This window comes from Sturnus vulgaris, chromosome Z (assembly GCF_052056855.1).
Source record: "Sturnus vulgaris isolate bStuVul1 chromosome Z, bStuVul1.hap1, whole genome shotgun sequence".
NCBI classification, from domain to species: Eukaryota; Metazoa; Chordata; class Aves; order Passeriformes; family Sturnidae; genus Sturnus; species Sturnus vulgaris.
In genome coordinates this window covers 40,338,935-40,361,949 of record NC_142283.1, presented here as the reverse complement: position 1 = coordinate 40,361,949, position 23,015 = coordinate 40,338,935, and the positions used below count along the sequence as shown (strand labels likewise).

Here is a 23,015-nt window from a genome sequence, read left to right as displayed (position 1 = left end):
ATTCTCTAGTCAGCCATAGCCAAGCTGTGTGATCCCAACAGTAACAAATATGATTTTCTTGCCACAAAGGGGAGAGAGGGCTCTGTGCTCTACTCTTGCTCCTTAGTTCCTGTGGAAGTTATTCTCTGCAGCAAAGGGGTGCTCCTGATGGCTGCTCATGGCAGAAGTGACACTGACACAACACCTCCCCTCCTGCTTTCATTCAGGTGCTGGTGGGAGCCCCCTGGACTGCCTGAAGAGACCAGTCCAGTCAATGATTTATCTGCTCCATGGAAAGGTGATGAGGGATCAGGCCCTCTCCTGCAGCTGATTTGAACTTTCACAGCTGCCTGTAAATATCTGTGTTGTGCCCCATTAAAAAAGTTCTCAGAAGATCTCATGATGCCTTAGGGTCTGTCAGAACTTACACACACAGAAGGAATAGAGATGAACTCCCCCCATATTGGGCAAGCAGGCTTTAGTACCCTCTGGGTAGCTGTAAAGAAGCTCGCACCATGATCACAGGACCAACATTTTCACTTCTACTTACCTGACTTCTAAGCCATTTCATTCTTTTCTTTTCTGAATTCCTGCAAAGTGAATGCACTGTGAAAGAGAAATCCGTGGCTCAATAAAGTACAGTCTGAAGCAACACACTCCTGCTTTTTCTTTGTGCCTGACCAGAGGTTGCAGAGTTTTCTTACTTTACTGGGAAGTATGTTGGAGCAGCTATTTTGCTCCACAGTAATTTTCCCCCTTCCCTAGCCTGGTCTGTATTGTGGGAGATAGTGTGGAGCTGCACATGCAGACAATCTTCCTCTAGAAACCCTCAGAGAACTGAAAAGCCAGTATCTCTAATGGAAGGTATGATTTCAGACCATCTCCATATCTAGTAGCCCAACTGCTACTGACATGAAGAAAGCAAAGGAATTTTTCTGCCTTGCTCCAGGCTAGGCACCATATGTTATTGTTCTAGGAGAAAATGTGGGTAAAATGTTATTTTTTGCTGTTTTCTAAGGGAGAATGAAAGAATTATTTCAATTGAGATGCTTGATATTGCAACCATTCTCTTCTTGTAAGTGCATTATTATCATATATTGATAATAGCCATGGCATGTTTTCTTTTCCAGACCAATAGCAAGATATAGACTGAACTTTCAAGGAATGTAGTCTGATTAAAAGAAATGTGGTGTATAGATTGAACAGCTGCCTAAGGGAATGCTCTAGGCTTGTGGCACAATCAGAATCAAGAGGTTAGGTGGCAGTCTTTTCATTTGCAATGTGTTTTACCTCAATATCAATTCAAGGGTAAGAATGAGCTATTGCAATCAACCCTAGAGTAGTAAATTTTGCCCTTATGTTCCGGGTGTGAAACAGTACACAAAATAGCAGCTGCTGTTTGAAAGAGTTTGAAGAACTCACAAATAATTTGTATCTCCATGACACTGCCTCTACCAAACAGAGTATGATTCAATCATTTTCTTCAAACTTTGAATCTTGAGACAGACAAGTGTCAGAAAGGCAAGTGGTATTAGGCTCAGCATGTCTTTTTTGGATGGCCAGATTGTTGAATGCTGCCCTCAAAGTGTCCCAAGTCTTTAAATCTTTATGGTTCAGCTCTTGGGAAGAGACGTTAAATTGAGATTAACTTGCTGAAAGTCTTAGTCTTCAAAAATTCAGGTAATTCTGAGAAAAATAAAAGTCATGACTAAACTCATGCAAACTGTAGTGGCTTTCAAGAATTGTTGGCAACCCTAAATGTAAGGTTTGTGTACTAATGGCCCACTTCATGTTTTGCAAGGCTCACAGTTGGCCAATAACTCTTGTCCAGTATTTCTGGGTTGTTTTCAGCATTCTACAAAAAGTTCCATGCTTAGACAATTCTTCCGAAAGCAAGCATAAATTTAACAAGAAAATCACATCTTAAGTGGTATATTTGGGTTTCAGAGTAGTCTTGTTTAAAAAAAAATCTGTGAGGCAATAGAGACTCAGGGCTTTGCATAGGTCACACTGTGAATCAATGATTCAGCTGAGATAAGATGATTGACTCCCCTTTCCCTTCTTTTACCCCATCTATTAGATCCCCCTGCCAGTATAAACAGTCTGCATAACTTGGTAAGGAGGTTAAAATGTCAGGTCGAGTTCATTTTAAATTGCTTGAGCCACTTGTGGAATGTAAACTCTAAGATCAAGTTTGTATTTAACCACGAATCTTCAAACAGTCCAGTACTGAGACAAAAACTGATTGCATAGCAAGCTATGGCTTCCTGATAGATACAGGCCAACAGTGTAGGTGGGTCTTATCTTCTGCTGGAATTTCTAATGTGATTTACTATCGCCATGTAACAGATGTGTTTCATTCTCATTAAAAAAGTTAAACCCAAGTGGCTACATCAGGATTAGCTAACACCCAGCCTTGCTAAGCAGGACTTGCAGAGTATGTAAAAATAAAACTACTTAATCAGCTATTAAGAATGATGAAGAAACAGTCATGATATTTCTGCAATTTAGCATAGTAATGAAGCAATAAGATAAAGGGACACAGGGCATGCCCTGCTCTAGGTGGAAGGAATAATTGCACCATGAGCAAACATTGCAAATCAGTACAGCTTGACTTCAGAGCAGCTAAGGCAGGGTGGCATTCACTCCAGTGCACATTACCTCCACCAGGCATAATCTGATTCAGGGTAAATTTGTCGCAAAAGTAAAAACTGAATGCCTTAATTTCTGCCCCTATTATTTGCATTATACTTCCCTTCAGTCAGAAAACATGGAAATCTATTTTAAGAACTAGTCTCTGCCATCAAGCTCCCAATCTGACAGGCAACAGAGACAGATAAACAGCTGGAAAAGGAAGTCTACTTCATTCTGTATTACTTCTGATAACTGCTATCTTGTCAGTTAAGGATTAGTCCTGCATTCATACTCCAAGCCCCTTCTATCCCCATTAACTAGTTCCCACAGTGAAGCCCAAAGCAGAACTACAGCAAAAGGCAAACCAGGTTTAAAGCAGGGTCCCTGCTCATACAAACTACGTAGATGCAGCAAACTCAAGCCCTTTGATCACAGTCACAGAAAGCTGCCTAGCCAGTCAAAGGGTGTTGAACCAGCAAAGGGTTTCTTGGCCAAATGCAGCACCTGGAGCAGGATTGCTGCTATTTGCTACCTGCCCACTCCTAGAGATGCCTGCAGTCCTACAGCAGCCAATATCAGGAAAAGACATCCCAAAGACACTTATGCACCTCTGCAGGCACGTCTGGACCTGTCCATGCCTGCAGGGAGCAGAGCAGATGGGCAGCCATCTCCTCCTGCAGACCCGCCTGGGGACCATGCTTCACTCCTCTGCAGGGACCACACTGGATGATTGTCCCTGCTGTGTGTCACTGTGGAGAGGAGAAGAGCCTGTCACATATGTAACATGTATGACACAACCTCTGGGTGCTCTTTTTTTTCCAAAACTTTTATTTTTTCCTAAAGCATTAGTTGTAAGGATAGAAATCTGCATTCTTGTGCTCAATAAGAGACGTAGAGGCAAAGATAGCTCTCTGTCTTGGATTTTTTTCCCCCTCCTCTGACATCAGAAATCATAAACAACTTATTATTTATTCTTCACAAGAGCTTTAACAGGGGACTTTAAAACTCTTCTACCTGACTGCTCTTTGTTTCCTCAAGCAACTCAGCCTCATGTGTGTCTCCTCTTTATCTTGACTACATTTCTTATAGGCACTGAGCAATCTTATAACCCCACTCCTATCTCAGCCTGTCTGGCCTTTTAAATTTGGAAAGGAGAATGGTAAAAGCTCCTAGCAGCTCTCAAAATGAAAGTGGAAAAAGAGAATCCCATAAAATTTCAACATAAGCAAAAGGAAGCCAATTTGATATATAAAGCAGAACATCAGTTTGCCCTCCCACTCCTCTCCTTTTCCCTCTTAGGGCACTCTGGGACAGTGGAAATTATTATTTTCCTTTTCTGTCCTTTCCCTTCCTCTGCATAGTCAGATTGTTTTCACTTGCATAGCTGGAATGATAATCCTCTTCCCTCCATCATTTTTTTCTCTTTCCTTTCTGCCTGGTTCAAAACACACTTAAACTAAGACAGTCTTTTGTGTTTGACATAGTCTGTGTCAGCAAAACTCAGTCTCCAGCAAGAATTGCAAGAGATGTTGTGACATCAGGAGTAAATCACTCTTTGAAACACTTCTGAGAAAAACAGACTGTCAATTTATGACTGGTTTACAGTTAAGTCTTTCATTTGGATATTTCAAAGTACTTTTTATTTCTGGAAAAAATTCAATAATTTGCAAGCAGCAGGACCTTTTCTTACTAATGTAATGAAAAATAACCACAGCATTTAAACTTGCAATTAGAGTCCAGTAAAACACAGTAAATAAACTAATGAGGAATTGGAATTTTCCACCAATGCAAACATCAGGACTCTTTTCTGTCAGACAGCTTGTTTCACATGCAGAACCTAGCCCAAACATTACCAAAAAAGGACAGTGAGGGAGCAGGTTGATACTAGACGTGAGAGAGCACTCCTGCTTCTGTGAGCATTATTCCTTTAATTTTTCTATACTGGTGGGAAATAGCCAGAAATTTAGGGTAGTACGCAACAAGTAAGGAAGAAAGACTGAATTTACTAGTATTTCAGGAAACTAATAACCTGCTGAATCTGCAATGAGTCATAAGATGTTAAGAGATTGTTATGGCAAAAAAAATTACAAAAACTTGCCTCAGTGTATTGCCGTAGCACACACATTACTTGAAATTATTTATTCTGACCTTAATTTAATTAAGAACTAGTCAAGAAGAAATAATGTTAGAGTTATATCAGACCAACGGTGTGTCTACAGAAAGGAAAAAATTAGTTGTAATTGCATTTGCATTTTTAAAAGACACCCCAGCTTTTCATAAAGTCTGAAGTAGAACAAAGAGAATAAAATGGATGGCAGTGTACAAAATACACAACCAGATGAGTAATTAAGGCCTAGTCAAGGGAGGAAAAGGCAGACTGGAAAATTGTGTGGGCAGAGCAGATCTATCCAGCAGTATCTAGGAGCAGGACCTGGCCCTCAGCCACCAACTAGAAAATGATGCTTGCGAGGATAGGACAAGACTGCACAGGAAGAAATGCAGCTGGACGTGCTGGGACTTACCAGTGCTAAATTAACCCAGGAGCGCTTGTTTAATGCAAATTAACCACGAGGTTACTGCTTTCAGCAGGTATTAGCACAGGTCATGGCTTTATTCAGTGGCCAGAAACATCAAGGGACAGGGAATCTGGGATAAAATGGGCTGGTAATTCGCATGGCTGCTCGGGAGTTAGTCATGAAGACTATCTCTGGGCAAACCACATCTGTCTGTGTCTCATAGGATAATATGGTCTTACTTTACCTCAACAAAACACCGAAGGTTTGCTCCCAGACAATGCTCAAATACCTGAGAAAAGGTGTCTAAATAGAGTTTAATACTATGAATGGTTTTCTATCACATTGAAAGTCCCAAGGCTGGTACGTATGCTTTGCTGTATCAGAAAGATTCTTTTGGCAAGATAGAGCCATCTTAAAAAATAGCCCTCATCTGTCATCAGCCTAAAGTGCTTGCAGGTGCTCTGCACAGGACATGAACCAAACAGAATCAAAACCAGCCCCACTTTCCCTCCCCTCGCTCAAACACGATTGCTCCAGTTTCCTGCTAGTGTTTCTGACTGCCCCGGCTCTGCATCCCTGGCACTTTTATTCCTTCCCGAATCAGGACCACTGGCACTTCTTACAGTCTCCTTGCTCGTTGCTTGCCTTTCTGTCTCCCTGCCTTTGCAGTGTGGTTTGAATGGTGGGAGACCTGTGCTGGTGTGTAACCTCATCAAGCGTTTAATGCCATGATGACTGCCGTCCTCTTCTCTACTGCTCTTACCCTCGGTGACACAATGTGCAAAGGATTGTCTTCAACCTCCTCCATGGCATTCCTAATGACGTGTTTCACTGGCTACATTAGGCCTACTGCCAGTAAAGCAGTGAAGATATAAAACATAGTAGTTTCTATTTCATTTCCTTAAGTGCAAAATTACTTTGTAGCTGAAAACAAAAGACTTCATTTAGCAAGCCAGGCTATTGCAGTAGAAGATTATAAAAATATATTCTGGAAGGAGATAGGGAAAGAACAATATAAACAATAATATAGGAGGATGTTCAGTTTTTAATGCTGTCACTGCCTCAGAGTCCATGATACAGAGTGACGAAGGAGGAAGTCAGCCAAGGGCAGGTTACATAGCCCTTGGGAAGGGCAAGGAGGTCTCAGGGAGCTCACAGTGAGCCTGTGCATGTTGGTGGTTGAGAGGCAGACAGCACTGCAAAAATATTCCTTGCTTTGCTGTTTGTTTTCATTCCTTCCTGATCAAGATCATGGAGAAATTTCCACCCTTCCAAGGGAGTTATTAGCTTTACTAGCCCATTTCCTCCTCCACATCCTGCAAAGCCCGAGGTCTCCAGGGATGACTAAGCCAATGTTTTTAAAATGCAAAGAAGTGAAATGGATATAAACTTAGAGTAACCTCAGTCAAAGCATGGGAGAATACAATTGTGACCATGATCTGGACTCTGCTGAGACCAGTACATGGGCTCCAGGCCAGCACTGTTCTTTTAAGATGTCATAGATTTTTAGGAAATAGCAAGGACTTGAGAACGAGTGTATCCCTTTCAAAGCTGGAAGGTAGGGTTGATCATTTGCCAAGGCGCTTCTCCAATGGCAACTGGCAGAAGAACTGTAAACTCACTAACTCCAAGGGCACTGAGGATGTGGGACACACAAGGTGGGGAGTACTGAGAGGAGAAGCACTAGCCAACAGGCTGTGAATTGATATAGCTTGATGAATGTTAGGTTTATAGAAATGACATTTTAAACACTGGCTTTTTGTATCACAGTTAAAACACATTTAAGGACTGCACAGAGACATTCAGAGTTCTGAACAGTTCCTGATTTGGCCTTTAAGAAGATATTAATAGGCCTGATTAATCTTTCAGTTGCATGTTTGCAGGTGAGGATAATCTCACTGTATTCGGGCCATTAGTTATCTACAGCTGGAAGCTTCATGCAGCATACTTATAAAAGTATGTTAGTATTAACCTGGACACAGAGATTTCACTTTTTTCCAACTACAAACTGCTACACAAAGACTTTGAGTTAAAAGCCAACTAGCTTAGTTCACTAAGGAGGAATTTTTTCTGTTCCAGATTTTCTCTATGGCATGTGACTGATCATTGCTGGCTCTAGTAAACACTAAGAAGAACAATCAATGAAACTCCTATTAAAAGCTTTTAACATTGCAAGAGTATTTTTTAAACAATTTCTAACCACTTTTCAGAGGGAGTAGAAAGATGTTAATCTTGTCCATCATAGTGTTGAGAAATGGAAAGAAGAAAAACAAGCAGTGGGACACAAGGATACAAGCCAGCTTGAAAGTAGCACTTTCTCCTGGTATTGCCACTGGCAGCTGCTCACATGTGCAGCATATAATCATCTAACTGCTGAACCTACAGCATTGCCTTGGGAGTTCTGATAAAGGATACACCTAAACCTCCTTCCTTGCAACTGGAATGGTAGTTCCAATGGATGGATGGCATAGCTTCATATTGGGATGGAAGGGAGGGCAGGCATACTGTTAAAAACATAGTTATGTCTTCATTTTGTGTCAGGACGAGATTTCTTTTACCAAAATGTTGTTAGCTGGAGTCAAATCCAAATATTTTATTTGAGTCTAGATTGAATATCTTGTTACATCTGATGATTATGTTTTCATTGTTTTGTATCAGTTTAGATTGTGAATAGTACTTTTGCCACTGTTTCCCAGAGCACACGAGTTTTCTTTTTGATGAAGTTAATGATCCAGATTTGCCAGTAATGATCAGCTATCAGTATTAATACAAATTGATAATTTATTTTCATTAGTATTTTGCAAAAGCATATTAACCAAATGAAATACTAAGGGAGGGGATGGGGGAGGGTGGGGGGATGTGAATATTATAATTTTAGCCCAGTACACTGAAAGATAAGCCAGCAGAAGATAAATATACAACATTGTGTTTTGACAGGAATGTGCGTCTGTTTCCCATTAACTTTGCTTGAGACAAGCAAGGAATCAAGGTTTCCCGTGATTTAATTTGAAGAGCAATTTGGATTTCCTGTGCCTCAGCTGGAGGTATTATTGGTATGAGACCAGAAATGCCTTAACTGTCTTAGGAGTTTCATGTTCCACAAAGAATAATACCTACAGAAATTTAAACAGGATGTCAAGAAGTGTTATATGTGGGCTCTCAGTGCTCTCCAGTATTTCTAATATAAATTCACATGAGTTTCATTCTTTCTTTTTGCCACACTAAGTGACCAATTTGGAAAAGAAAATAAGCTAACAAATGCTGTTCAGCATAACTCACAATGTAATCCTGTCCATCAGAATTCCACATCAGATTCCCTGAAAATGACATGACTGACCTGAATAGCCAAGGCTATTGCTCACAGAGAGGGAATAGAGCCCTGACAGATAGCTGCCAAGCTCTGGTCATGCATGATGTTCAGAAAGGCCTGAACACATCTGCCGTGACAGCAAGGTCCTGTGATGTTTCTCAAGCTCTGTACACAGAGGTAGAGACACTACAAAATCTTACTTGCTTATTTAAATCATGGCTTTGATTCCTGTGACCAACATAAAATGCTGATGGTGTGTTTGCATGAATAACTAAACAGCATTACAAAGATAATGACCATCTGTTAGATCCTTTTAATGGATTTATTTACAAACTACATTTCACTATCTTTTGAACAAGGAAACGAGTTATTTTGAGCCATTCAGATGGTCAAGAGGTTAATATATCAGCACTTTTATGGATCTCCTCTTCAAGTGAAATCTTAGTCCCATCTGGAGTCAGCTCTGGGTTTTGCTGTAGGGCTTGATATAGCTGATATTTTCACCTCTGGGGCTCCCTGATGACTGAGAGAACTCTTCAGAATCAAGTATAGGAATTGTGATCCTGTGCTCAGGTAAATGTTCTTGCATGCAGACAGATTTTTGTCTAAGATACTCGTCACTTATGTTTCCTCCTAACCAGAATAATCCACAAGACACAGGGTTTTAACTCAGCTACATCAAAAGGGATAATGCTGATAATTATTTGCAGCTTAATTACTTCCTTTCAGCTTGTACTGTTTTAAGAACTTGTAAATACTATTTTAAAATTCAATCACTGTCAGTTTTGAGGAAAAATATGCCTTGTTTCTTTGACAGTGTAAGCAATACTGCTTTTTTTTCTGGTTATGGTTAAACTGTAGAGGACTTTGTGAGATCATACCATTACTGGATATTTAGGAAGCTTAAAATAATTATCTTGTTTTAATTACCCAGAAATAGAAATTAACCTGTAAAACTGTTTGCTTGATTGTGACTGCAGTACGTAACTCTTCATAATGAATAGAAAATATGTAAAGAGTTAATTTAGGCCATGAAGATACAAATATTAGTATTTCTTTAGGTTCACACATTTTTTTCCTGGGTTTTTATTGTTGCTGTTGGATCTTTAAAATGTACCTCTTCTGCTGCATTTTTCCTACAACTTCCTGCTACATTTTTTAGTGTATGAGATTTTAATTTTTCACATTGAGATTCTCCCGTGCTACTGATCTCACAGCTGAGACACCTTATGATTTATTAGTCTTTATTTATAGCTGATATGTGACGTTTGTCATATCGTTCCACTTAAATATTCTCTCAACACTGCAGGAGCATTATCTAATGAAAACATATGGAACAGAACTTCTATGCAGTCTCCACGATTTTTGACTAAAATCAGAGCCAAATGATTACAAACTCTAGTCAGGCAGCTGAAAATTTGACTTATGACATTCACTAATAACTGATAATTATTCATATAGAGACAGTATTCTATTGATACATATGGGGTGTAGTGATCTTGAAACAAAATTGATGAAAGCTATATGAAAAATTGCACAAAGAGATTAATTTACAGTTAATAGCTACTCTATCATGTAAGATCTTCTGTTAACAAAATAAAACAGGTTTTGGTATTTTTTCCTATCAGCCATTGTATCTCAATTTAAAGGCTCTAGAGATCTCTTTCAACCAGTATTAATGGAATGTCATCCCTGACTGGAGCTCTAAACAATTCTGTAACTAACATGAAAAGATCTTCTTCAATGATATGTCCTCCAGGTCTCAGATACAGCAATACCAAGATGAAACATGACTTTAATTCTGTATGAATAACATTCTCTCACCTTTCCAAATCCAGATCAAGACACTTGGGTAATTTGCTGAAACAGCAGCTAGAAGTGTGACTTAGCCTACTTGAAGGTAGTAATCCCTCAAGAATCTTCAAGCCTGTAATATTTTTGCAGTTGGTTGTTTCAAATATATGGAAATCCTCAGCAATTTGCTTCGTGGAAATAACACCTGACTGTTCAAAACACAGGGTAGTTTGAAACAGAAGATTTTTTTTTTGCCTGGTACTAACATGTGTTTTCCTGATCTCTTCATAGAGCCCTGGCCATGCCAGGTTCTGAGAACTTTCTTGGTGACACAGAACATCTGTTGCAGTCTGTGGAATCCTTGGCTTTCTGTGCTCTGTGTGGCTCAAGACCCATATATATAATGCTTACACAGAATCGTTGGTAAGGCTGCTGATAACACAAGTGAGTGCTGCTTTTTCACATGCATTGGTGCATTTTTATTTTGAGCAGTCAGAATCTCACATCCCTACACAAGCCATACTTTGGAAGTGTAGTCTGTATGTGCCTGTCTTCAGTCAAACCTTCTCCTTTCCTGGAATGTTTCCAAGTCTTCCATATGTTAAAACAGTGTTTTCCCTTACTAAATAAATAAAGGAAAATTGATTTAGTTGGTTTTCTCTTACTAAATCAAGGATTGAAATGAAAATGGCAAATACCCAAATGTACCTCCAATGACTAATGTGAGAAAATGCTTTCTTACATCCCTAATGTATTTCCATAGCTGTGCCAGAATTCTGAGAAAATTCAGGCAGCTGAGCTCAAGAAATCCAACACTTATTCTTTATTTCATTATATCTTTCATTAAGAAAGGAATGATCTCTGACCCAGAGAATTGAATAAACAACCTTGCATGGACTTTGGTGGACTGTGGATCAATCCTGTGGGATTTATCTGTAAAGACAGTTGCTAGGTTTTGTCCCATTTAATTATAAACATTTTAATATAAACATCTACTGAGTCACACCAGTCAGGGGAAAGGACTATCACTGTGACTATCAGTACTAATTCAGTGTCTGCTTGAAGATGAGAGGAATCATATTCAGTGAGTTCTTATATTTCTCTGTACAAAGGGGAACTCTAATCTTGAGACATTTCCATTTAGTTTTGTCAAATGAACACCATCAGAAAATTTAGCTCTCAGTGCTTCCCCTGTGAGTTCCCTACCAGTTCCTAAAATATCTGTCAAAGATGAAGCATTTATCAAATAATGTCTGCTACAAAACTCAACACTGTAAGCAGGGTGATTATTTCAATGCATGCTTAATTTGTAAAAGCAACTAAGAATATGTGCTCCTTCACATTTTGGGATGAAATTGTTTAAGGGGTAATTGTAAGGATCATTTTAACAGCAAAAAATTTACTAAATCAATTAGTGCTTCAAGTTGTGTATCTGAAAGAGGTGAAGTTGTTATGATGTGGTATTAACTTCTAAAAAATCAGCTAGTTAGGTCTTTTTCTATACCTGTAACTCTCCACTATGATCCTGCCCTTTAGAATCCGGCCTGAAGAACAAAATAAACCAGCATAACTGAGATACAAACCACTTTGCCTTATGTAAACTATGTGATATTATTTATGACAAAGAAAAGGTTAAATCATATCAATGTTCAAAAAAAGGCAACGCTTTTTAGCATCAAGGCTTCATGATTTACAGTCTCTGAGGAGTATTGTGAAGTTTTTAGAGAGAAAAGAAGACTAGTCTTATAATTCACAAGCAGATAATAATTTTTAAAACCTGTGCACACATGGAGACCTTGCCAAATATGAGTATTTTCCACTAGAAAGCATTTTAAAAAAACTAGTCACAATATTCAACATTATTAATAAATTGCTACAACTTTGTCAGAAATATGGGAGAAATGCAAAGGTACTCTGGATGGCTTTAAATGGACTTTAAAATCTTACCTTTCATTCATTCCTGTAGTGGCAGGAACACTCATTCAGCATCAGGAAAGCTGGACTGTATACTCTTCTCAGCCTCAGGTATTTTCATTAGTCTTTTTCCATTCCTAAGAAAATGAGTGCTATAATTAGTAGATTGTACACTAACCCAGCCTGTGGTTGATGATGGAACATTTTGCAGCCAAGAGCACATGGCCTAGAACTGAAAAAGAAGCAAGAATTTGTAACACAATGTTATTACACTTAGCTAGAGTTGTATACAAATCTGTGAACCATCAGATGTTGAGCATGACTGTTGAATCTGTTAAGAGCTGTAATATGTGTGAGTTATTCACAGGGAGTCCAAGAGAATTCCAACAATTCAAATAGGTATTTCAATCACCCTAATGGCAGGTCCAGAGAGGAGGGAAAAAAGGTTTGTATAATGTATGTTTTTGGCAACACTTCCTAGGAGAAAATAAAACATCCTCACAACACAACCCTGACAATAAGAAAAGTAAAGTCACATTACAGATAACTTAAAGTTTGTCTCATTGTACCAATGTGACAGGTAGAGGAAAAATAAAAGAATGTGTAAAAAAAATTGTGTTCTTTTCCACAGGTGTTTCAAAAAGATGACAGAGACTATTCATATGAGCAAGCATAAAATTGTTTTAATTGCTCTCAGACTACTTCATAAGCCGATGTGGACTCCCTTAAATAAGCTCCACTTTATGAGTAACATTTTTTGCATGGGCATCAGTGGTGTAAAAGTTAGGTGAGAAACCTTTCCTCTGTAATGATGGAAAGCTCTTGTCACTCTCCACTGACCACAGAAGACGCTGAAACTGTCACACAAGTGCTGAAGCTTAAGAATGAGTGAAAAAATCTGGTTTTGTCCTAGCACAGGTTTTTGAAATGACTGCTGAATATTTTTACTTTACTGACGGCTTTTAGAATATTTTCCAAACAGATGACTGTAGGGATGCTGAGGAAACAGATTTGCTTCTTTAGGGTAAAACCAAGAAACAGCAATGAATTTTGAAGAGGCAGAAACAAACTCTGTATATTCAGGAAATATAATCAGGTCTTTGTTAAGTGAATGAGACAGCTCTGTAGTCACTGAGCTATAAAACTATCTGAAAGTGGGAGCACAGGTAATTTTTCTTTAACTCAATTTTGTTATAATTTTCATGAACAATTTCTGCCATTATTTCTAACATAGAATATGATTCATCCACTTGAAATCATTGTAAACCCTACAATTTTTATTAGACACTTGAGTTCATTGACAAGCAAGAGAAAAGTTTCTAGCTATGAAAAAAGTTGTTCCAACTTTTCCTTTCTCTGTGTGTGATTAACTATCCTTTGGAAATTATGATGATCAATACAGCTCTGATTTATAAGAAGTGAGTGTGAGAAATGAAAAAAAAAGAAGTAAGAAAAAAGGGAATAACAGTGGCATTGGACAACAGTAGTATTTTCTGGCAGACTTTTCAAAAAACGAAGACAATTTTGACTTGTCAATCTAGGAGGATATGCCATCATCACAGAAGAAATATCAGCCCCTGTGACCGGTTTAGGTTGATGTCACTCCATTTAAGAGGACACAAATCGGAGCCCTTTACCTGCTTGGATCTGCTGTCAAGAAAGCCAACAGTGCTGGACTTTCTGGCACAGAAAATCAAACCCTATTGATTTAAAATTACGACATCAGACACTTGGCCCTTTCCAGCTCTTCCAAAGCAGTTGTCAGACACATTTGGAGTAGAGTGACTAATTTGATATATAATACAGGATTATCTGGTGATCACTTCCTGGTCTTCACCTGGAGCAATACAAGAAGAATTTCCATATTTAGAACAGATTTTTATGAAAAAGTGCAGAAGTGTCGGATATACAAGGAAGTTTATGGAGGTAATGAAAAATACACAGTAGCTAATGGAGCCTGCTATTTAGAAGGACCTGGTCAAATAAATTTTTTTTGTCTTCAGTTTCTTCCAGACTGGTCGGTCCCTGTCTACAGATACAATTCCTCTTTGGAAGTGGGGAAGTGCAAATGGCCGGTGTTTGCCATTCCAATTGACTCTTTCCACACAAAGACACATGAAAATATTAATTAGTATGTGTAACTCCAATACAGATTTTGGAAATAATTGCATCTTTGTCTTTCATGTATGGTGCATGGTAGCACAGTAAGTTTCCCACCAGACAGAGTGATGGCTGTTCTCTGGCATACCAGACCTCCAACAAATTCTAAGTGAACTTCTCCTACAGTGTCAGTAAGGAGACTTTGTCAAGATGTTTGTGATTTGTGATTAAGATCCACTGTAATAGATTGTTCTTTCTGGTTTTAGCTATGTTATTTTTCAGTGAAGTTCATCCCAACCAATGATTTCAGAACAGTAAATGAAATTTACTCTTTACTGTGAACCAGCAAGAGCTGTGAACTGTTCCTTTACACTGATATAAACCCACTGAAATACAGTGATATAAGTCCACTACAGAATCGATGACTCACAGCAAAATACAAAAATTACTGATGCCTTGCAGTCAGTAAAATTATCTTTAAGGTTATATATGCTTATTTAGCAGTGATGATAAAGCACAATATTAGGATTGATGTGATTTGTTTTTTTAAAGTAGAGAACATTTGTGGTAAGTTGCTATTAAAATTAGGGTGGGGACCAGGTTGTGTTCATCTACTTTCTGTCCCATGTATTGTGTGGTGATTAGCCCATTTTATTTTCCTTCATGACATTTTTAAATAAGATCAATACCTTCTTCTTTACAAAGCTAGTCATATTTGTCTAAGTATATATTGAACAAGTTCTGGCTGATTGTTTTAGCTGCAGAACAGGTACCTGTAACGAGAACTTGGTTGACATTAATATTGCCATTCACAGCATCTCTCTTGTCAAACATCACACCGGGTGGTAGGAAAAACAACCTTAATTAATAAGTTCACAGTATTGGTTCACAGATCATTGGTTAAAATTTGGCAATCTATGTTAATAAAAAGAGCAGAAAAAATGTTTGGGGTACTACCCTCTGACTTTAAAATCTGAATCCTACAGGGTTGCTCATGGATGACCTGCATATATAAATAAAGTTATGAGAAAAATTATACAAAATGATGAAAGCGTCTGCTTTTACCTTGCTTTGACGTTCAAACTGTAGCAAAGGAATTAACATTCTCATAATTTGGAAACAGAAAGCTGGTGCCTTGCTCTACATCATGCCGAGACCTCCCTCTGTCAGCTGAGAAAGCAGGACAAAATGATCCCTCTCTTATTTTCTAATTCAATATATTGAGAAATCTATCACTCTCCTAAACTTTTAATCTTGTCGCTCTCTCCCAAATATTTCATCTTTCTGTGACATGGAAAGCATACCAGTACATTTCTGGATAGCATAACTAAAACATTTGCCTATGTATTTTCAGCACAAACATGTGAGGCAGTAGATCAATTAAAGAAACTCTCTGTGGGTACAAAGGAGCATATCTGGGAGTCAGTCTGTTCATGTGATGAAAGCTACATCAGTAAATACAGATGCATGTACTATTTGGTTATTTGAAAAGGGAACTAAAAGATAGCTATCAAAGGATATTATATTGCCTCCTTTTGTGATGCTGATTATGCCCAGAAGTATAGTTAAACTCAAGGGTTATCTTTGCTTTCTTACTTAGCACACTGACCTATACCTTTCTCTATGTGCAGACACCAATCTTTTCTTTTAACTCAGTATGAAAGGGACAAATGCAACGTCATAGATTCATAGAATATGCTGAGCTAGAAAGCACCCATTAGCATCATCAAATTCAACCCTTGGCCCTGTGCAGGACACCCCAAGAATAACAGCATAAGCCTGAGAGCATTGTCTAAGCACTTCTGGAGCTCTGTCAGGCTTAGTGCTGCGACCACTTCCCTGGAGACTCTGTTCCAGTGCTCAACCACCCTCTCAGGGAAGAACATTTATCTAATATTCAATCTAAACGTCACCTGACACAACTTCAGGCCATTCCCTTAGGTCCTGTCACTGTCAGCACAGAGCAGAGATCAGTGCCTGCCCTGCTCTTCCCCTCATAATGAATTTGTAACTGCAGTGAGCTCTGTCCTCAGTCTCCTCCAGGCTGAACAGACCAAGTGACCTCAGCCCCTCCTTGTAAGGCTTCCCCTCCAGACCCTTCACCATCCTTGTTGCCCTCCTTTGGACACTCTCTAAGAGCTTTTATATTGTGGCACCCAAAGCTGCCCCCAGCACTGGAGGCGAGGCTGCCCCAGCTCAGAGCAGAGCAGGACAATCCCCTCCCTTGCCTGGCTGTGATGCTGTGCCTGATGCCCCCCAGGACATGGGTGGCCTTCACACTGGAAAACTTGGGATACTTAAAGAGAGATAGAATTTATTAGGCTCCTTCAGACTTTCCTATCTGTTTCTGCATGAGAGATTTTCTTAGGACTGGTATTAGCAAAAGCAAAACTTGTATTATGTTTTCCATATATATAAAAAAATTAGCCCAGTTTGGTTGGAGCCTGGTGCTGGTAGCACAAAGGTTATGTGTTCAATCCTTGTATGGGCTGTTCACGTCAGAGCTGGACTTGATTATTGTGTTTCCCTTCAAACTCAGAAATTTTTGTGATGCTGTGAGCCTAGAAAGACTTAGAAAGATCAAGAAAGTCAAACAGTGTAACTACCCATCACTATGGGTAAAATACAAGTAAAGATAAGGACACATAATTAGTGTGTCTACCAAGATCATGTCAAAATATAAGAAGCAATTAAAAGCCTTACCAAGCCAAATGATTTTAAGTGTTAGGAGAAGAAAATTCAGACTGCAGTTGAAAAATATCTGAGTCAAATGTGAGAAATGAGGGAACTCATTAAGAATGTCTTCCTGCTGCTGCAAAACCAGACCCATCAATACAACGCAAAATGAAAGGTTTGGGGAACGTACAGATGTCTGTATATAGGGGTCTAAATTAAGTGCTTTGAATTAGACTACAAAGGCATGCATATCTTCACTGACTCTAAGGACACTTTGGAAGCTTCACCTCTGAACCTTTTTATTTGATAAAATGACAAGTGAGAATACATATATCCCACCAACTTCAACATATTTACAAATTATGGTTTCTTAAGCTGTTATTTCACTTCTACAATAAAGAATTTCCTATATTTTTGAAAATTGTTCAATATTCTTAAAGAACAAAATATATAAAGATGCAATGGATTTTACAGGAATTAACAAGTGATGATTCAGGTGTACTTATTAATTCTGCTATCATTTGAAAAACAGCAATACTGCTGAAGTTTACTATAAGAACTTCAATGCTTATCTTTCAACAGTGGTAGTACACATCCAGCCCAGATGAAAGGAGAGCTGCTGTATGGATCTCTTAATTAAGAAATTAGGAATTTTTCACCTCAGTCAGATTTCTTTACATCCCTGAACAGCTAAACACGGGGGACTGGGCCTAACATTCAGTTTGATATTTCAGACACTCACTTAGTCCCTAGAAGGGGAGCTCCAACATTTTCATGAACTTACTGGAAAATTCAAGTGCTGAAATAATGGTAAATTCACTAGAGTAGTTACTCCGAAGTATGAAAAATGCTTACTCTGGGTTTACCAAATTAATAAAACCTTAAGAACTAGAGAACTTCCATTTTCAACATTTCTGAAAAAAGATTCAATTCACTTCAACAATGACTTATGAAGGGTCCATTTCAGTTTAGAGAAGCTGTACCCTTAGGAAAGTTAAACAAAATTGTGTTAGGCAGGCTACATATTGATAGATAGTAGTATATATACACCTACATATATTCAAAAGACAGATTGAAAAAAATGTGCATGTTCAACAAGTAATTTAGACACATGCAAGAGTAAATCCAGGGAATGAGTTTGGACAATGATTAGAGAAAAAAAGAAATATGGCTGGTTGTTCATTTATTTTCTGCTGAACAGAAGACATAAGTGATTGACGTTTGTACACAGTCTAGAATCACATCACATAAACTTCTCGAAGAAGGTGATAGGATTTCTTGGGACTGGTCGGTCTAAAAAGAGGAAGTAAACTGCCTTTGTTGCTGTCTCTTGGTACCTTAGGTCCCAGATTAAATAAGTTAGAGTGAGGAGGCAAGAACTGTTTCACAATTTTCTTTCTGGTTATACAAAAGACAAGTTCCCTACAGCTCAGACAGCTGCCACAGAGGGGATTTCTGGGTGAGAAATTGCTCTGTTTACACAGCCTGAGAATGACCTCTCTCCTGTCTACCTCTAGCCCATTGTTAATCAACTGTCTCAAACAAGGAAACAAACTGGAGGATCACTTTCCCTCTTCATGCCAACATACATTTTGTACCCGCTTAAAATCTGTCTGGGATGCTTGTGTGATACAACCTACTGGCAACAGAAAAGTGGCTTAGTCTTTCACACTCTGGTTATCTGTCAATTAATAAACTTCGATTATAGTCAGACTTAGATTATAGTCTTTGCTGAAGTGAAGAAAAAAACAGTATTTATCAGTGTTTGTTTATTTCAGAAATCCCATTAGGTAATTAAATCACCATTTTTATTTCTAGGTAAGAAGTAGGAAAGCAATCAGAATTACTGTGACTGAGCTGCTTAGAACGTGTAAATTAACTGCCTGAAGATTTTGATATAAAGTTTCACAGCTGTATTGACTAGACAGTTTTGGAGGGTTTACAATCCTTCAAAGTTCTTATGTGCCATCCAAAGAGTTTGCACTACCAGTTCGCCTCCATGGGTATGAGGAATGCTGGCAGCATGAGCAAGGGAAAGGTGTCAGCTTTGACCAGTGCTACAAAGAGCTGATTAAGTTATGCTCGGAGCTTTGACAGCAAAAAGGCTTTGCCTAACTCCAATAAACAAACTGGGGAGAAGCTGGTCTGGTCAACTGGAGCTTCCAGAGTTGTCAGAGGCAAACAATTAAATCAGATCAAATGACACCTTATTTTACTAGTACAAGCAAAATAGCTCACTCTTACCCTACTGAAATCATCCTTGAAAACAACCTGTTCATACTTGATTAACACAGATAACATGCTCTGGATTTTACTGACACTGGGAGAGTTACCAAGATTTCCGTATATCATAACTGTGCCAGAAAAATTTGTGTGTGGCCACTACAAATGAAAAAAAGACTAATATTTGAGTCAGCCTTCCTGTTTTGAAAATGAAATACAGAGTAAAATGAAATGCCCACATGGGGGAGTTATTGCAGAATAGTTAGGCCAGCTTCTATGTTAAAACAAGTACTCCCAGTCTTTGTAAAGAACCGTGGAACTGACAGTGATATGAAACAGAACAGTATTATTCTCTGCAAACAAAGCACTGGGTACCTCTCGTTTGTGTCTTCTTCATGTGGCAGGTTTGTCCAGATCACTCTTTTTTCCGCATAGGTAAATCATAGTGACAAATACACAGTGTGGAGTAAAACTTCTGAATGTTCAAATATGACCTGAATGTGTCCATTAAAATTGTCTTAAATTTATTGAAAAAGTAATTATTCTTAAAGAGATTGTGTGCAGCCATGCTTGGATATCAGCTTCTGATTGAGCAAGAATTTTGAAAAAAGCCTAGTACCAGCTATCATTGTTAAAATTTCAGACAACATAAACTGGAAGCGACATGTAGCTGAAAGGAACTTCACAGTGTTTGCTGTGAACACAATAGAGCTGGCTGTGGCTGTTCAAACAGCTCTCTTCATATCCAAGAGTCAGAAGCATGCATGCACTCATCTGCCCGGGCACTTTGAACCCCCCAGGCAAAACAGTGATGCAACAGATATCGTATGTCCTCAAATCAAAATCAAAAACATGCCATCTTTGCTGGGTAATTCCAAACAGGAATAAAGGCACGCAGCAAGAAAATGCGCAACAGAAACAGATTTTACTTTTTAAAACATCAGTGTGGCAACAAAGAGAAGCCTCATAACTATGGAGAACTAGAAAAAAGTAGGCCATAGATCAGTTCTTCTGCAGCTGGTAGACATCAGTGAGATACAGACAAATCCACGGAGAACTGCACACTTAGGCATGACCAATTTAAGGAAAAAAGAATTTCAGGCACCCATATCTTACATTTTGGGGATTATAAATCAGAATCACTTCAGCATTTATGTGATATCCCACAGATTAATGAGATTTTTTTTGGCTCTGAAAAGAGATAAATCTACAATTTGTTAGTGATCTGAAAGAGAACAAGCAAATGAAGATCACTGTGAGCCTGGAAAGGCATATGAATCGTTTTCAAGTCTTGAAAGCAAAATTGAAAGCAAAATGAAAGCAAAATTTTGAGTGTGTGATATTTACATTTAATATTAAAACGCATGACAATTACTTAAAAAGTGAATGATCACTTGCTCTCCAAAGTGGCATAATCACCTCTGACAGATAAATCACCAACTTTCCTGATACTCCGAGAAGTGACTGTGTATGGGATACACCTTTGGTGTTCCTGAATGATTGAAGTGAATGTTTATAAATCATATAAACTTGCATTGCTGCTAGGTAGCACGATTCATAATTTCATACATTTGCTCAAATGTTTGAGATTTTTGCACTCTAAAAAACTCATGAAGCAATGTGCTTCATTGATCTAATAAAAAGTCAACTGATTGCTCACATTTGCCTTACCTCTTACTTGAATAAAAGCCAGGAATGTGTCTTCGGCAAGAAAAGAGGAGAAAGATATTAGATGCTTTGACAGAATTTATCCATTGTATAAAAAGACATTATTCAGGTAATGCAACTTTTAGATGAAGATGGTAAACCTTGTTTTGAAGTGTTAATCACAGACACTTCCAAATCACATCTTTAAACAAGCACAAGAAAAACTCATACCAGTGCAAGGCTTGAGTGCAGAAAATATTTCACTGACACATTCAATATTTAGTGGTATAACATTATCCAACCAGCTTCTTCCTAGGGGAATGAGTCCAGGTACATGTTACTGATCCCATTGTTATGAACAGATTTGTGATTCACTCTGGATAGACCAGAGCTTATCTCAGAGTGCTCACTGTCTCAGTGGAATGTTGTGTCGTAAGAATAACTGAAAATCCCCAGATTATGTAACTTTGATGAGTGCCTACTCTGTGGCAAAACTTTTAAAACTTCTTCCTTCTGACGTGGCATTCAGATGATAGCCCAGTTAGGTAGATAGACTAAATCCTGTGTCTATTGATACATAAACCAAAGCCTCAGGGAAGATGGGTCCAGCCCAGTTATATCACAGAAGTCATCAAAACAGAGATAAGGTCAGAAGTCAAGGGTGTGTAATAGCACATCTGGACAAGTATTTAATGATGGCCTGATCCAGAGATAGTTAAAGTCTATGAATAGACTCATGTGGCTTTTGCAGGACTTCAGTAGAACTAGTATTTAGTTCATATTTTTTCTTCTTCTTAACACAGATGCAATAGAGCTTTCCTATTTTTAACTATTGGTTAAAAGTAAGATAACTCTTCTTAAACTCTGCTGCTTTTAGTCTAACTTTGAAAAATCTGCATTAGTTTGTGAAAATTTCTGTTGTTGTAGCTGAGAAATATATGTAAAATTTAGTCTATTTGGTTGCTAATGAAGTGTTAGAATATCACTCCTACTCATATTCTAGCCTAGCTCATATTTATTTTAGTATGAAAATACCAAAGGAAGCAGTATATTTAAACCAGCCTTATTTGTCCAACAATGCTGTTTTGTTCCATGAGCGACCACGCTTTTCAGCTAGAAGCTATGTAAAAACGTAAAACCAGGAATAATTGAATGCTGATTCTTTGTTTTGGAGTAAGTAAAATTTTTCAAATCAAGGTCTATCCTGCAGCTAGTGATTGAAGGGCAGTAATTGAATGCATAAGAATAACCAAATTGAAAGAACATGACTGCATGTCTCTGGCATGCAGTGTCCTTCATTAGAGAACAAGGAGATGTTCACTAGAGGACTTCCAAAGGTTTGTCTCCACCAAGAGGATTTTCTACTGGTAGACACTTTGTGCTACATGGTGCTCCAAGGCTGACAATTATTTCAGTTTGACTCTCTATCATTGGCAGTGAGTTTCAGCCAAGGCATTAGAGATTTTTCATGGGAGAAATAATAATAGGAAGCACTCCTGTGATTCTTAATTAAGATTGCCAGCTGGAAACACACTGTTGTGGTAACACTGCTAGTCTCCTGGAAGTGTAAAGGACAGACTTTTCTCTAGCAGAAACTGAAATCCTTGCTTGTATACCAGCACATCTTCTCTCCTCAGTTACGTGCTTCAGGGTTAGGCTTTGAAGGCTGTACTACTCGCGAACAGTCTTTTTTTACAGACAGTAGAAAGAAGCGAGCATCTTCAAGAGACTTCATCTTTTTCTAAGGCAGGTGGCTAAGACAAGTTTTCTTCTTCAGGAAGAAATTCTCTACTCAGAAGGAAACTCTTTATTTTACTGTGAGGGTGGTAAGGCACTGGCACAGGTAGCCCACAGAAGTAGTGGATGCCCCATCCTGGAGAGTGTTCAAGGCCAGATTGGATGGTGCCCTGAGCAACCAGGTCTAATTAAATGTGTCTATGTCCATGACAGGGGGTTTGGAACTACGGGATCCTTAAAGTCACTTCCAGCCCAGGCCATTCATGATTCCATGAAGTAATCTTCTTTTTCGGATTTGCCTACAAGGGAAGCCAGGGTGAGTTGTGACCAAGTTTAAACTTTTTGAAACTTTAATTTCTTCAGTTGAATAAGGTGAATCCCATGTAAAATGTGGGGGACAAAAGCCATTAGTGTGTTTAGGACAAATGGAGTAGTGGAATGTAAAGGGGTAATGTGGCTGGGGGGATTTTGCAGATTCAGTCTGA

At 38.5% G+C, this 23,015-nt stretch overlaps 1 protein-coding gene across 5 annotated transcripts in view; it reads left to right on the top strand.

Moving 5' to 3' along the window:
• The window catches only part of NXNL2 (nucleoredoxin like 2), a 46,921-nt gene extending 24,128 nt beyond the window's left edge, over positions 1–22,793 (top strand). The window contains exons 3-4 of one of the 5 annotated variants that reach the window (XR_015799259.1): positions 10,525–10,656; positions 12,779–15,661. The gene's annotated coding sequence lies outside the window, so the exon portion shown is untranslated. The other 4 variants (XR_015799260.1, XR_015799261.1, XM_088156053.1 and 1 more) reach the window with 4 other exon arrangements.
• The last annotated feature ends 222 nt before the right edge of the window (positions 22,794–23,015 follow it).